Raw genomic sequence first — 14,715 nt, forward strand, 5'->3', positions numbered from 1 at the left:
CGTCATCATTCAGGAGGAGCGTGTCATTGGCGCAGTACAACTTGACCTAACAACATTTGAATCACTCGATTTCTCTTGATTAGGCTATGGCATGAATATCATTTATACATTAACAGAAATTATCGTCGTATCAAAACTGCATATGGCTTTATACATTTTTTTCAAGGTTTTACCTCACATATTAGCCTATATTTAAACCAGTTAAAGCCAAACAAATGAATGGATCTGTTCAAAAACTCATCAAGCGTTTAATTAATGTTTATTTCAGAAGAGTCCTAGCTATTGTGTTAATTAGCTAATTAAATTAGAGGTTAGCACAAAATCATGATTGACCAGAATAACTGTAGACATCAGCTGGCAAATAGAAATCATATCAACCTAAATTATCCACCAACAAGCTAGTACACAATCACGGATGGTCCTATGACATATACAGTATAGAGCAAATAATTCTGTAGTATGCATTGCTGGGATATAGTCAGAATGACAGCCTCGGTCATCATTCATTTTCATCATATGGAAAAAGAGATGCAGTGAACGATGATTGTGACTGCCATCATTTTTGCCTTTTTTTGTTCCACTGAAGAAAGAAAGACAGAGGTTTGAAAAACAACATTAAGGTGACAGGATCTATTTAAAGTTGTCACATTTCTGTAGTATAGTATGAAAACTGTATCGTATACTGCCCTTTTCAACCATTTAAAACATGCTTTCCAAATATGATCAGGAGCCAAGAATTACCTCATTCATATTTCATGATATGATATGACCCCTGTGACTTGTGTTACTATAATGAGGGGAGATCTCAGCATGTTTTCAGCATCCCATCAGCTGGCTGATTATCGGACACACCCATGCAACCCAAAAAGTAAATGTTTATAACCACAGCCATTCATAACCAGGTTTTTAACTCACATCTTGCTTTGCTTTTCTTTTTATGTCAAGGACCAATTTATATCTCTTTGCATTGTTTTTATCTTAATGAAGCATTTAAAAATAAATATTTTGACCTTAAGTAAGTTTGTATTGCTCCTGTTTCTACAGGCAGCTTTTAATATTTATAATATAACAAGGGTGTGTGAAAATAGCAAGGCCCTGTTTCCATAGTAACTACACCAGAGAGTTCACCAGAACATGCAGAGGATCAACCATTTATCTTAAAGTGTTTATTTTTCATGTTTTAAATAGGCTGACTGCGAAGCTCCCCGAATAAACAACACATGGGTAATTTTTCTACATGCTATCAACACTTTAGTCATCAAGACACTATAACCCTCCTTCTGTTGTCCTGCCAGGCTAATGAGGTTTTCTTGAGTCAGACAGGAAGCTACATCTCATACGCACCTACTCATCAGCATTCAATTCTTTTCGATTTCACAGATTTTTGGAGTGGATCAGAAAAATACTGCAACATTAGAGTCTTGTTTTACATCTAATGTATTTTAAGTGCATGAAGAACATGTGTTTTATGTGAGCTGTCTGAAGAGGATTGTCTGTCAGCAACCATTTTACTGTCATTGTGACAGATCAGTGAGCGTATAATCCTCAGACACCTCTAAACTCTTTTCCTCTCTGTGCTGGTGTGTCGAATGATGGATGAAACTCATTCCACAGACACAGAGAACAAAGCCAAGGCATCAAGGCCATTTTCCCTGCAGCACAGTGAAGGTGCCCTTTGAATACACATTATTAGGTTAGAATTCACTTACAAAACTTATGCATATTATTTAAATGTTTCTTTCTTTAAACTGAATGTGTTACTTTTAATTAAAACACAGTATTTACATGTTTTGTCAGCCCTAATATTTAAAGTTGTAATTTCTCTTTTATAAATTTAACAGGTTTTTCTAGGTCTTGAAGTTTCGAAGGGATAGTTCACCCAAAAAACTGATGGGCTCCATTCGACTTTCATGGTAATTTTTTCCATACCATGGAAGTCAATGGGGCCGATCAACTGTTTGGTTATCCATAGTCTTCAAAATATCTTCTTTTGTGTTCAGCAGAAGAAAGAAATTCAACCTGAGGGTGAGTAAATGACAGAATTCAAATTTTTGGGTGAACTATCCCTTTAAGTGCCCCCTGAGATATGTGTATCCCTGGTGGGGAATTACTGTAGATTATTAATTTAGAGTTAATGGGAATTATTATTTTGTATAGGTGGTTGCTAGAGGGAAGAAAGGTGGTGACAATTTCAACCAAGGGTTTGAAATCAGGCTTTATATGAGCTGCTCATAATAAATAGACTGCATCTTCTTGCTGTTTTTTAAAGGGATTAAACACATCAACTCACTCCATTCAAGCATGCACAGGAAAATCCTGATAGACTAAAACAGGAAAGTGAAGCAGCAGAATCAATATAAAGTACTGTTGGACAAAAAAGAATATAGCAATTTCTTCTTTTATCCATTTTTATTGAGTCCTTTTAACATTCATAAACACTAATGCAAAAATCATTCTCTGTTTTATGTTTAATATAATAAGCAAAATAAACTAAACTGAACATCAAGCTGATATAAAGTCACATCAATCAATATAAAATCAACAAAAAACTGAAAACAAATTGCATATATAAAAAACTTAAAAGTTTAGATAGAAATGCAAATAGATCCTTATTAATCCCAGTATATATTCAGAGAATATTTCATGACATACAGACTGGCATGCTAACAAAGAGGATGAAGGTCCATTCATCATGCACGAAAGGAACAGGTGTCATTATAATTCCAGAAGCTGCAGGCAGATGTCAGGAGTAGTGGCTGTGTAACTTCACGACGCAAAAGAAAACAAACAATTTTATTATTGCAAAAGAACATGCAGGAGGAGATGGCAGGATCAAACTAACACATAACCATAAAATATACCAGACAACAAAACAAAGGAAACTGAAGGCTAAATACACAGGGGAGCAATCAAGGTAAAACAGAACAGACTAATTAACTACCAGGGAAACAAAAGCTACATTCAGACTGTCAGTCCAAATTCGATTTTTTTCTGAATGAATGCATATCCTATTGAAATCTGATCAGATTTAGCAAGTGTGAACGACCAAAAATCACATGAAGCGCATGTTTTTACAAATCCATTTCGAGCTACATTCATATGTGGTTTGAAATCCTATTGAAATACTATCAAAATTTTATTGTAGTGTTATATCTTTTCTGTGATAAGTGATTCTTGAACATACATTGTCATCTTACATTTTGTCATGTTGAGCTCAAGCTAAATAACATGATATTCATACACAGTTCAAATACTGAAATATGAGCTCCTATCTGCAGTGGTACATGAATACAGCTGTTCTGTAGTACGCCAGCACCAAGATATTTAAATAAGCCTGTTGTGCAACTCTTGAAAAAAACTGCCACATATCCTTATCTAACCTCTAAGTTAGTTATCTTGTCAGTCAGACTTTTCCCCAACGCTACAAGAGGCAAGAGAAACGGACTAAGACAATGAACTGTTGTTCAGGACATTGGCATAATTATTTTAATGGTATAAAAATGGATAAGGTATTTCTTGTAGAGAGAAACAAAAGCTGATCACTTTGAGATCTGAAAATACTTCTCTTTCTGGGAGCTGAGAATGTCAGTGCAATGGATAGATGTATTCTGTTTAAATAAAACCTGAAACAAAAGCAGATGATGATTTTTTAGCTATTGATGGCTTTATAATCATCGTGAAATAGACTGGATCACTGATGTCATTTGAATGTAATAATTGTGTTGTGCCATTAATACATTTAAATTACAATACCTGTTTTACTGCAACATGAGATCACACTTTATTGCAGAAATCAGTTAGAAGACTGATGGATTACAATGACAAACACAGAGCAATCAGCATATGAATTTCAATTCAAGGCTTGTTGCAAATGATTTTTTGTGCAAAAAAATCTTCTATTGTGTGGTGTCATTGTGATTATTTAACTGCGTCCCCAACTTAAATCATAAATATCGTAAATATTTTTGGTATTTACAGTGGAAAACAAAATAGAAAAAAAGTTTATGGGTGATCTTCTTTCTCAATACTCCACTTTCATGGCATGTTTGTGGCTGCCAAGTTTCAGCTAAAGAAGCACGCAACATCCGGTAGGTGACGCTTGCTCACTCTCATTGGCTGTCGCTGGTATCACGTCAGAGGCAGCCCGATCAAAAGTAGTATATATTAAACACACTGGCACAGAAACATTTTTGATATTTATGATTTGAGATTGAGGATGCTCGTAATGACACCACACAATAGAGGGTTTTTGGACAAATAATAGTCTGTTATAGAATGCATTGCGGAATGAAGCATGTCACCATTGTTAAGATTTATATTTTGGTTTCTGAGTTTTGGTGTCTTACTGAGCCTAACAGGTGTTGCAGTTCAAAATGCTTACTGTACAATATAGAATTACAGTCTTATTATAATTAATAATTAAATAATTTGAATGAATCCTAGATGACACCAGACAGCTATACAATGATTGTATCTTTATCAAGCAGACAACACCATCAGCTTCTCTTTTAACAACAAACGAAATCACAGCAGCCAAAGTACAAATAACTTTAACAGGTCAAGAGTCAAACTGCACAACTAAAGCAAATCTTGCCCACCATATTGGTGACTGAAATGAAGTCAATCTGTTTAGACAAAAGTGAAGCTGGTAATGCTGTTTGTGGAGTTGTTTAATCTTCCTCTGCTGAGATCTTGAAATATTTAATTCATGTGATACGATTTGGTACTGCATATTTATACATATATTGAACATATACGCCAGTGGTCTCAAACTCAGTTCCTGGAGGGCCACAGCCCTACAGAGTTTAGTTCAAACCAGCTCCAACACACACCTGCTTGGAAGTTTCTAATAATCCTGAAGACCTTGATTAGCTGGATCAGGTGTGTTTGATTAGGGTTAGAACAAAACTGTGCAGAACTGTGGCTCTTCAGGAATTGAATTTGAGGGATTATTAACAGGATCAATGTACAAACACTGTCAAAAATCTGTTTAAGAAACTGAGTAGGAACAATGTCAAGAGAAGAGGTAGTAAGCTTCAACTTTGCAACTATATCTATTAAACAGGGCATAGTAATTTGCCCAAATGGCATCTGAACAAAATTTCATGGAGATATTTATTCACATTTCATTTTCACAACAAATTTTACAAAAATATGTTCAGAGATTAACGTTTTCTCTGTTGTAAGTATAAACACTCTGGGTTCTATTCGTACCCCCTCCGAGTGGGACTTGAACTCAGGTTGCCGGCATAGGAAGCGGGCACACTAAAGGAGGCTAAAAACCACAGTCTCTAACATCTTTGCTGGTGCACCTCTTGTCGGGGAGTGAAGTTTACCTGTACACCACTCTACTAGCTGGTCTTCATTACACTCACCCCCTTAAACCTCACTCCCATCCGGGTCATGGCACTAACATAACCCCACCCGGTCCTAACCACCCGGCTCTGAGCTGAACAAAACCGACCATCTTTGAAATATTGTAACTGAACAAAACAGACCGTCATTGAAATATCGCAACCAAATAAAATCGACTGTCATTAAAATCTCGTAACTGAATAAAACCGACGGTCATTGAAATCTTGTAACTGAACAAAGCCGACAATCACTGAAATCTTGTGACGAGGCAAAGCTGACTGTCTTTGCAGTTTCGTAAAAGAACAAAGGAACAAAACCATCAGTCTTTAAAATCTTGTAACTGTAAAAAACTGACCATCATTGAAATCTTGTAACTGAATAAAACCGACCATCATTGAAATCTCCAAACGAAGCAAAACTGACTGTCTTCGAAATCTTGTAAAAGAACAAAGACACAAAACCGACTGACATTTAAATCTTATAATGGAATAAAACCAACTGTCATTGAAATCTCAAAAACTGACTCTCTTTGAAGTTTCGTAAAAGAACAAAGGAACAAAACGACTGTCTTTGAAATCTTGTAAAAGAACAAAGACACAAAATCGACTGAAATTGAAATCTCGTAACCAAACAAAACAGACCACTACTGAAATCTCATAACGGATCAAAACCGACCAACATTGAAATCTCCTAACAAAGCAAAACCAACAGTCTTTGAAATATTGTAACCGAACATTGAAATATTATGACCAAATAAAACCAACTGTCATTGAAATCTCGTAACTGAATAAAATCGACCGTCATTGAAATCTCATAACGAGGCAAACGAGGCAAAACTGACTGTCTTTGCAGTTGCGTAAAAGAACAAAGGAACAAAACCAACGGTCTTTAAAATATCGTAACCGAACAAAACAGACCATCATTGAAATCTCATAACGGAACAAAACTGACCATCCTTGAAATCTCAAAACCGAATAAAACCGACCGCCATTGAAATCTCTTGTTCTGAGATTCTTGATAGCCTTGTGGATAGTGTGCTGACATCTGGTGCTGTTGCATACCAGGAATCACGAGTTCAATTGCTGCCTTGTGGACTTTTTTGGATCCCGTCTGCTTTCTCTCTCCAATTTTGCTTCCTGTCAACATATTTCACATCATAATAAATGGCAAAAAAGCAATTTAAACTGAAGCTGGTTAAAATGGCAAAAAAGGCAGAAAATGAACATTTAAACTGATGCTGGTTAAAGTCCATCCACACAGAGGATAGAATCAGCATCTTTTAAGTCACTACATCAACAGCTCTCATCATTTGGGGGGGGATATTTGCCATCGAATTCTGCCCCCCACCCCCCCACCCCAAGATATTTATCAAATTGGTCTTGCACTTCCCGATGGCTTTGTGGATATTGTGCTGACCATCTGGCGCAGCTGCACACAACGAATCCTAGGTTCGAGTCCAGGCTCGTGAAATTTTCTGGATCCCATCTGCCTTCTCTCACCAATTTTGTTTCCTGTCAACATATTTAATATCATTATAAATGGCAAAAAGTCAGAAAATGAACAGATGGATGTAACATTACCTCCCCCTCCCCGGAAGGCGTGTCCTCACGCCTCAGATGAAACTGTGGGGAGGGGGGTGGGTGCCCTGGAGACCTACAGGCAGGTGCGGGGGGTGCAGGTGGGTGCAGAGGTCTCCAGGGCAGTACTAGGTCCTCGGCCCTCATGGCGGGTCTGGAGCTGTGGGCAGCCGTGGCTGGTCATGGGCCGAGGGCGGCCATGGCTGGTCAGGGGCCAGGGATGGCCACGACGGGTCTGGAGCCATGGACGGCCATGGCAGGTCTCTGAGCCCACCCCCATCTTTCCCACCCACAGGTACCCTTCCCCACAAAAAAAAATTCTTTGGAGGACTCAGGGGTTTGAAGGGCTCGTGGAGCTACGGGCACGGCGGCAGATGGAGCAGAGTCAGGAATTGGGGTCCAGTTCGTGAACTTGATAGGCCTCCTCGCCTTCTACGATGAGGGGAGGAGGTCTCTGGTCACCGGCCCCCTCTAGGTTCATCCTCCTCTCAGACCACCTGCGAGCTTAAGCAGAGAGACATGGAAATACGTGAGATACGGTATTCTGGAGGTAATGCAAGACGGTAAGAAACTGGGGTTATTTGACGGATGATTTTGAATGGACCCACGTACCTGGGACTGAGCTTTTTACAGGGGAACCGAAGACAGAGATCCCTGGTTGATAACCAGACCTTATGACCCGGACGGTAATCAGGATGAGGCCGGCGTATACGGATGCCTGACCGCCCTCTATAGGTGAACGTGAGCCCCGTTCCACACTGCACACTGGTAACCCAGGATGCATTTAAAGGCCGTGAGTCCAGTGGCTGGCCTCTGGAGCGAATTTTGGGCGTATTCGACCCAGAACAGATACCAGCTCCAATGGGACTGGTTCTGGTGGCAGTAGGAACGGAGATAGCAAATGAGTTCCTGATTCATCCTTGACCGTTGGCCTCAGGATGATAGCCGAACGTCAGACTAATGTTTACGTTGAGCTTTTGGAAGAAGGCTGACCACAAACGTGAAGTGAACTGGGGACCTCTGTCAGAGACAATGTCTTCGGGAAGACCATAGAAATGGAACACGTAGTTGCAGAGATGTTCCACGGTCTCAAGGGCAGTCAGGAGCTTGGGCAGAGGGATGAAACAGCAGGCTTTCGAGAATCGCTCTACCATGGTGAGTATGGTGGTCTGTCCCTGAGAATTGGGTAAGTCGGAGATGAAGTCAGTGGCTATATGGGACCAGGGCCGCTGTTGTATGGGTAAAGGATGAAGAAGTCCAGCAGGTAGTTGACGGGGTGATTTTGTGGTCTGACAGATGGCACAGTTATGGATGAAAGTGATGACGTCAGATTGTAGAGATGGCCACCAAAATCGGTTATTGACGAGTTGTGTGGTTGCTGCTATGCCTGGATGTCCAGTACTGGGTGACGTATGTATCAGTTGCAGGACCCTTTGATGAAGGGAGGATGGTACGTAAGTGCGTGTTGCGGGGCAGTCAGCAGGAGGTGGTTCTGTCTGGTGATCTCAGTCATAATGTCCCATTGGATGGGTGCAAGGATAATGGAGGAAGGGAGGATGGGTTCGTTGGTAGGTGGAGTGGCAGTAGACTCGAATTGGCGTGAGAGTGCATCAGCTTTTGTGTTCTTGGACCCTGGTCGATAGGTGACGGTGAATTGGAAGCGTGTGAAGAATAGAGCCCATCTGGCTTGACGATGGTTCAGATGTTTGGCAGAGCGTAAGTACTCCAGGTTTCGGTGATCTGTTAGCACCATGAAAGGGTGTTTGCTCCCCTCCAACCAATGCCGCCACTGCTCCAAAGCGGCTTTTATGGCCAAGAGTTCACGATCGCCCACGTTGTAGTTCCGTTCGGGCAGGGTAAGTTTGCGTGAGTAATAGGCGCAGGGAAATAGCTTGGGGGGGACTGCCATGACGCTGAGAGAGAACCGCTCCGATTCCCGTGCTGGAAGCATCCACTTCCACAATGAATGATGACATACCCCAGGAAGGAAGTTGAGGTCTGATGAAACTCACATTTCTCTAGTTTGGCGTAGAGCTGGTGCTCGATGAGTCTCTGGAGAACAGCCCGGACTTGACGAACATGATCAGGGAAAGTATCTGAGTAGATAAGGATATCGTCTATGTACACTATCACCCACTTATTGAGCATGTCACGGAAGACGTCGTTTATGAAAGCCTGGAAAAGCCAGGCCGAAAGGCATGACCCGGTATTCGTAGTGCCCAGTGGTGATGGAGAAGGCCGTCTTCCATTCATCTCCCTCTCTTATGCGGATTAGGTTGTAAGCGCTTCGGAGATCAAGTTTGGTGAAATAGCGAGCGGACCGTAGCTGTTCTAGGGCTGTTCAAGGTCTCAACCACCGTCCTTTTATTTGACAAAGAAGAAGCCTGCTGATGCCGGAGAGGTGGATGGTTGTATAAAGCACTTGGCTAGTTCTTCCTCGATGTATCGCTGCATAGCTTCAGATTCTGGTTGAGAAAGTGGGAATATGCAACCCTTCCGCGGTGTAGACCCCGGGATGAGGTCGATGGCACAGTCGCTGGTGCGGTGTGGTGGTAGTTGGGCAGCTTGAACTATGCTGAAGGCCTCGGAGAGGTCGCTATATTCGCTGGGGAGCTGATCGTTGGGTAATGTGGATTCATTACAGATTTGGCGTTGTGGAGACTGGAGACAGGTTTGACGACAATAATCCGACCAGTGTGTTATCTGGTTATCTGCCCAGGAGATATGTGGATTGTGCTGGCGTAACCACGGTAACCCCAAGGATGATGGGATTCTGTTTTGAATTGATGATGAAGAAGCACAGTGTTTCTCTGTGTAATGACCCGATCTGAAGTGAAATGTCGTCAGAGGTGTAGTTGACCTGTCCAGTCCCCAGGGGGCGTCCGTCTAGAGCAGCCACTGACAATACAGATTCACAGGGGATGAGCGTTATGTTCTGTGACTTCGCAAAGTTCAGATCCATAAAGTTACCAGCTGCACCGGAATCTATCATGGCATGTGTCTGTATGGCTTCATCTTTAAATAACAGTCTTAAATCTAACATTATTCTCATCTTAAAACTAACATTATTCTAACATTATTTTAAAGTTATTCTAACATTTTTCTAACATTATTCTAACATTATTCTAACGTTATTCTAATGTTATTTTAACGTTATTCTATCCTTATTCTAAAATTTTTCTAGCATTATTTTAATATTATTCTAACATTATTCTAATGTTATTTTAACATTATTCTAATGTTATTTTAACATTATTCTATTGTTATTTTAACATTATTCTAACATTATTCTAACGTTATTTTAACGTTATTCTATCGTTATTCTAACATTATTCTAGCGTTATTTTAATATTATTCTAACATTATTCTAACGTTATTCTAATGTTATTTTAACGTTATTCTATCGTTATTCTAACATTATTCTTGCATTATTTTAATATTATTCTAACGTTATTCTAACGTTATTTTAACATTATTCTAATGTTATTCTAATGTTATTTTAACGTTATTCTAACATTATTCTAACGTTATTTTAACATTATTCTAACGTTATTTTAACGTTATTCTAACATTATTCTAACGTTATTCTAACATTATTCTAACATTATTCTAATGTTATTCTAATGTCATTTTAACGTTATTCTATCGTTATTCTAACATTATTCTAGCATTATTTTAATATTATTCTAATATTATTCTAATGTTTTTTTAACATTATTCTAACTTTATTCTAACATTATTGTAACGTTATTTTAACATTATTCTAACGTTATTCTAATGTTATTCTAATGTTATTTTAACGTTATTCTATCATTATTCTAACATTATTCTAGCATTATTTTAATATTATTCTAACATTATTCTAACGTTATTTTAACATTATTCTAATGTTATTTTAACATTATTCTAACTTTATTCTAACATTATTGTAACGTTATTTTAACATTATTCTAACGTTATTTTAACATTATTTTAACATTATTTTAACGTTATTCTAACATTATTCTAACCTATTTTCTAACATTATTCTAACATTATTGTAACGTTATTTTAACATTATTCTAACATTATTGTAACGTTATTCCAACATTATTCTAACATTATTGTAACGTTATTCTAACATTATCCTAACATTATTCTAACGTTATTTTAACATTATTCTAACATTATTCTAATGTTATTTTAACATTATTCTAACATTATTCTAACATATCCTATCTTAGGTAATAACTAATCTTAGGTAATAACTGGATAATAACTAGGTAATAACCAATCTTAGGTAATAACTAGATAATAATTAGGTAATAACCAAAGATTAGTTATTACCTAGTTATTACCTAGTTATTAGCCGTGGAGCATGGGAGGACCTGGGCCGTGGAGCATGGGAAGACCTGGGCCGTGGAGCATGGGAGGACCTGGGCCGTGGAGCATGGGAGGACCTGGGCCGTGGAGCGTGGGAGGACCTGGGACATGGAGCTTGGGAGGACCTGGGCCGTGGAGTGTGGGAGGACCTGGGCCGTGGAGCATGGGAGGACCTGGGCCATGGAGCGTGTGAGGACCTGGGCCGTGGAGCGTGGGAGGACCTGGGCCATGGAGCGTGGGAGGACCTGGACCATGGAGCGTAGGAGGACATGTGACATGGAGCATGGGAGGAACTGGGTCTTGGAGCGTGGGGTCCCGATGCAGTGGAGGACCTGGCCCATGGTTTGGTGGTGTACCAAGCTCCGCAGCCGCAGGAGCGGCTATAACAAAATAAAATGGCTATAAAAAAATACTTGTGGAAAACTAAGGCAGGTTTTATGAGAGGGGGCTCTGGTGTGGCAGGTGTGGCAGCCATGGCGTGGCGAGGCTCTGGCATGGGATGGCGAGGCTCTGGCATGGGAGCCGTGGCATGGCGAGGCTCTGGCGTGGCAGCCGTGGCAGCCGTGGCAGCTGTGGCATGACGAGGCTCTGGCGTGGCATGGCGAGGCTCTGGCGTGGCATGGCGAGGCTCTGGCGTGGCATGATGAGACTCTGGCGTGGCATGACAAGACTCTGGTGTGGCCTGACAAGACTCTGGCGTGGCCTGACAAGACTCTGGCATGGCATGACGCTGGCATGGCGGCCATCTCGGGGTGAGACACTGACGTGGCGGCCATCTCGGGGCGAGACACTGGCGGGGCAGCCTTGAGGGTGAAACAGCCGGTGGGCTCGAGTGCGAAGCGGCCGGCTCGAGACGTGACACTGGCGTGGCAGGCATGGCAGGCATGGCGGGAGCAGGCACTGCCGTGGCATAAATAATCCCAGACATGAACGTGGGGGCATGGAGACAGTCAGGTGTGGATGGTAATGTGGGAGTGTGGGGCTTATCATCCACAAACCCCACAGTAAAAGATGATCCACTTAGTAACAGGGCGTGGTCGATGTATTGTTCAAGTGAAAAATGAATTTTTCTCCCAGGCAGATGAGAATGCAACGGTTTGTTGAGTCCATGACGAAAAATGTCTTTAAGTGCCACGTCGTTAAAATCCACTCTATGGCACACATCACAAAAGTCCTTAACATAGTCCTTAATAGGACAATTACCTTGACGTAGGGTTAGGAGGTAAACTGCTGGGTTCATGGCGGTCTAGCTTTCTGTAACGGAGGAAGTCCACTGGAGGCGTGTGTAGTGAGAACCCAAGTGCAGTTTATTGACATAAGTCCAAAACCGTGAACATGAACCAACACAAAACAAAACAATGACAATTATGTCCCATTTTACAAGATGTAAAACAAATCTCTGATGTCCCCAGGGTGTGTATGTGATGTTTTAGCTCAAAATACCTCACAAATTTTTATGGCATGTTAAAATTGCCACTTTTTGGAGTTGAGCAAAAACACGCCGTTTCAGTGTGTGCCCTTTAAATGCAAATGAGCTGCTGTGCTCAGTTTAAGAGGGAGGAGATTCAAGAACTGACTCTCTGGTGTCAGGATTCAGTCAGGATGCACTATAATGTCAGAAACTGCGAATATATGCTGCATGGAGATAGAACAGGTATAGTTTAGTTCAATTACAGTTATAACTTATATTGTCTTCTTGTTTTTATCCACTATATTAGTACAAGCCTGTTATACCGGACCCCGTTCGATTTTACCGATGAGTTTTATGATGTTTATTGTACTTCACACAAAAGATGAACCCTCCGTTTTCACTCTAGAAAATCACTGTAAGAGCTTAATAAAACACCGTGCAAGTGTGCATTAAAATATTATCCAAAAACTTTCTCTCTGTCCCTTGCATTATCACCAACATACACAGCGAATTACACAGAAACACTCATTACAACTAACAGTAAACAAATATACAAAGACCTTATGCCTTAAGTACAGTACTGATCTATCCTTGAGTAACTACTTTTTAGCACGGCCTCTGTTTTGTATCGTCCCTTTGTATTAACATTCATTCACAAAGCAGTCTGGTGTAAAATGATTCGCGCAGATATAAGCGAATTTCAGTAGAGTTGAGGGAGCATTTTCTTCGAAAACAAAATTAACCCACCTCATCTTCAGCGGCTCAGATTTAAAGGTCCCGTTCTTCGTGATCCCATGTTTCAAACTTTAGTTAGTGTGTAATGTTGTTGTTAGAGTATAAATAATATCTGTAAAATTTTAAAGCTCAAAGTTCAATGCCAAGCGAGATATTTTATTTAACAGAAGTCGCCTACATCGAACGGCCAGTTTGGACTACATCCCTCTACTTCCTTCTTTAATGACGTCACTAAAACAGTTTTTTGACTAACCTCCGCCCACAGGAATACATAAGAGTTGCGTTTGTAGAGTGTGTTTGTCGCCATGTCGTCGAAACGCTGTTATTTTCATCCCGCAGTCCAATCACCGGGTCTGATTCCGGCTCAAATTGATAGGGTAAAATTAAAGACATGTTTACAATAACACTGAGCGCGTGCATCTCCACGTTATGGTAAGAGGCGTGACCTTTCCGGGCAAGGTTCGCTAAGCTGCTGTCGAATCACAACACAGGAACCGCTGGCACAATCAGAACTCGTTACGTATTTCTGAAAGAGGGACTTCATAGAACAAGGAAGTCATCAGCCCGTTTTTATGACAGTGGAAACAGCGGTATACAGATAAGTAAATTATGTGAAAAATACTGTGTTTTCTTACACGCGAAACATGAACACATGTTATATTGCACACTATAAACACAATCAAAGCTTCAAAAAACCACGAAAAACAGGACCTTTAAGGAGTAAATGGAAAGAGCTATGTGGATTAATCCATCCAGCTACAGAACACCTAAAACGCTTGGCAGACATTCTTGTCAGTGCAGCAATGGCAGACTGTACAGCTGGCTGTGAACTTGCTCAGGGCGGTTCTATGTTAAAGCGTCAGTTTCTGTCAACATTCATCGGTGGGGCCTGTGGCTAATGTGACGTCATACTGTCGGGGATCTGGAAACAGCTTGTTCTGATGTCACAGAAACACCAGGCTCCAACATCAGCCAATCACAACACACTCCCTCTCCCGAGTACTGATCACTCACACCTGCACGCAATCACCACAGCAATCAGCCCGCACATAAAAGACACTCACACACACTCACTGTCCGGTCTCGTTCGCACCAAGGACTCTTCCTGAATGCTTGGGCTCCTGTTGATACTTACCTGTCTCCAGTGCTTCCCGATCTCTTAGTGTGTCTCCATCGTGTGTGTGAGTGTGTCCAGTCTCCCAGCTCTCCATTGCTCCAGCGATCGTCCACGGATAACCACCTGCAATTCATAAAGGATAGTATCAGTACTCATTC

Source organism: Megalobrama amblycephala, linkage group LG17 (genome assembly GCF_018812025.1).
Source record: "Megalobrama amblycephala isolate DHTTF-2021 linkage group LG17, ASM1881202v1, whole genome shotgun sequence".
Classification (NCBI taxonomy): domain Eukaryota; kingdom Metazoa; phylum Chordata; class Actinopteri; order Cypriniformes; family Xenocyprididae; genus Megalobrama; species Megalobrama amblycephala.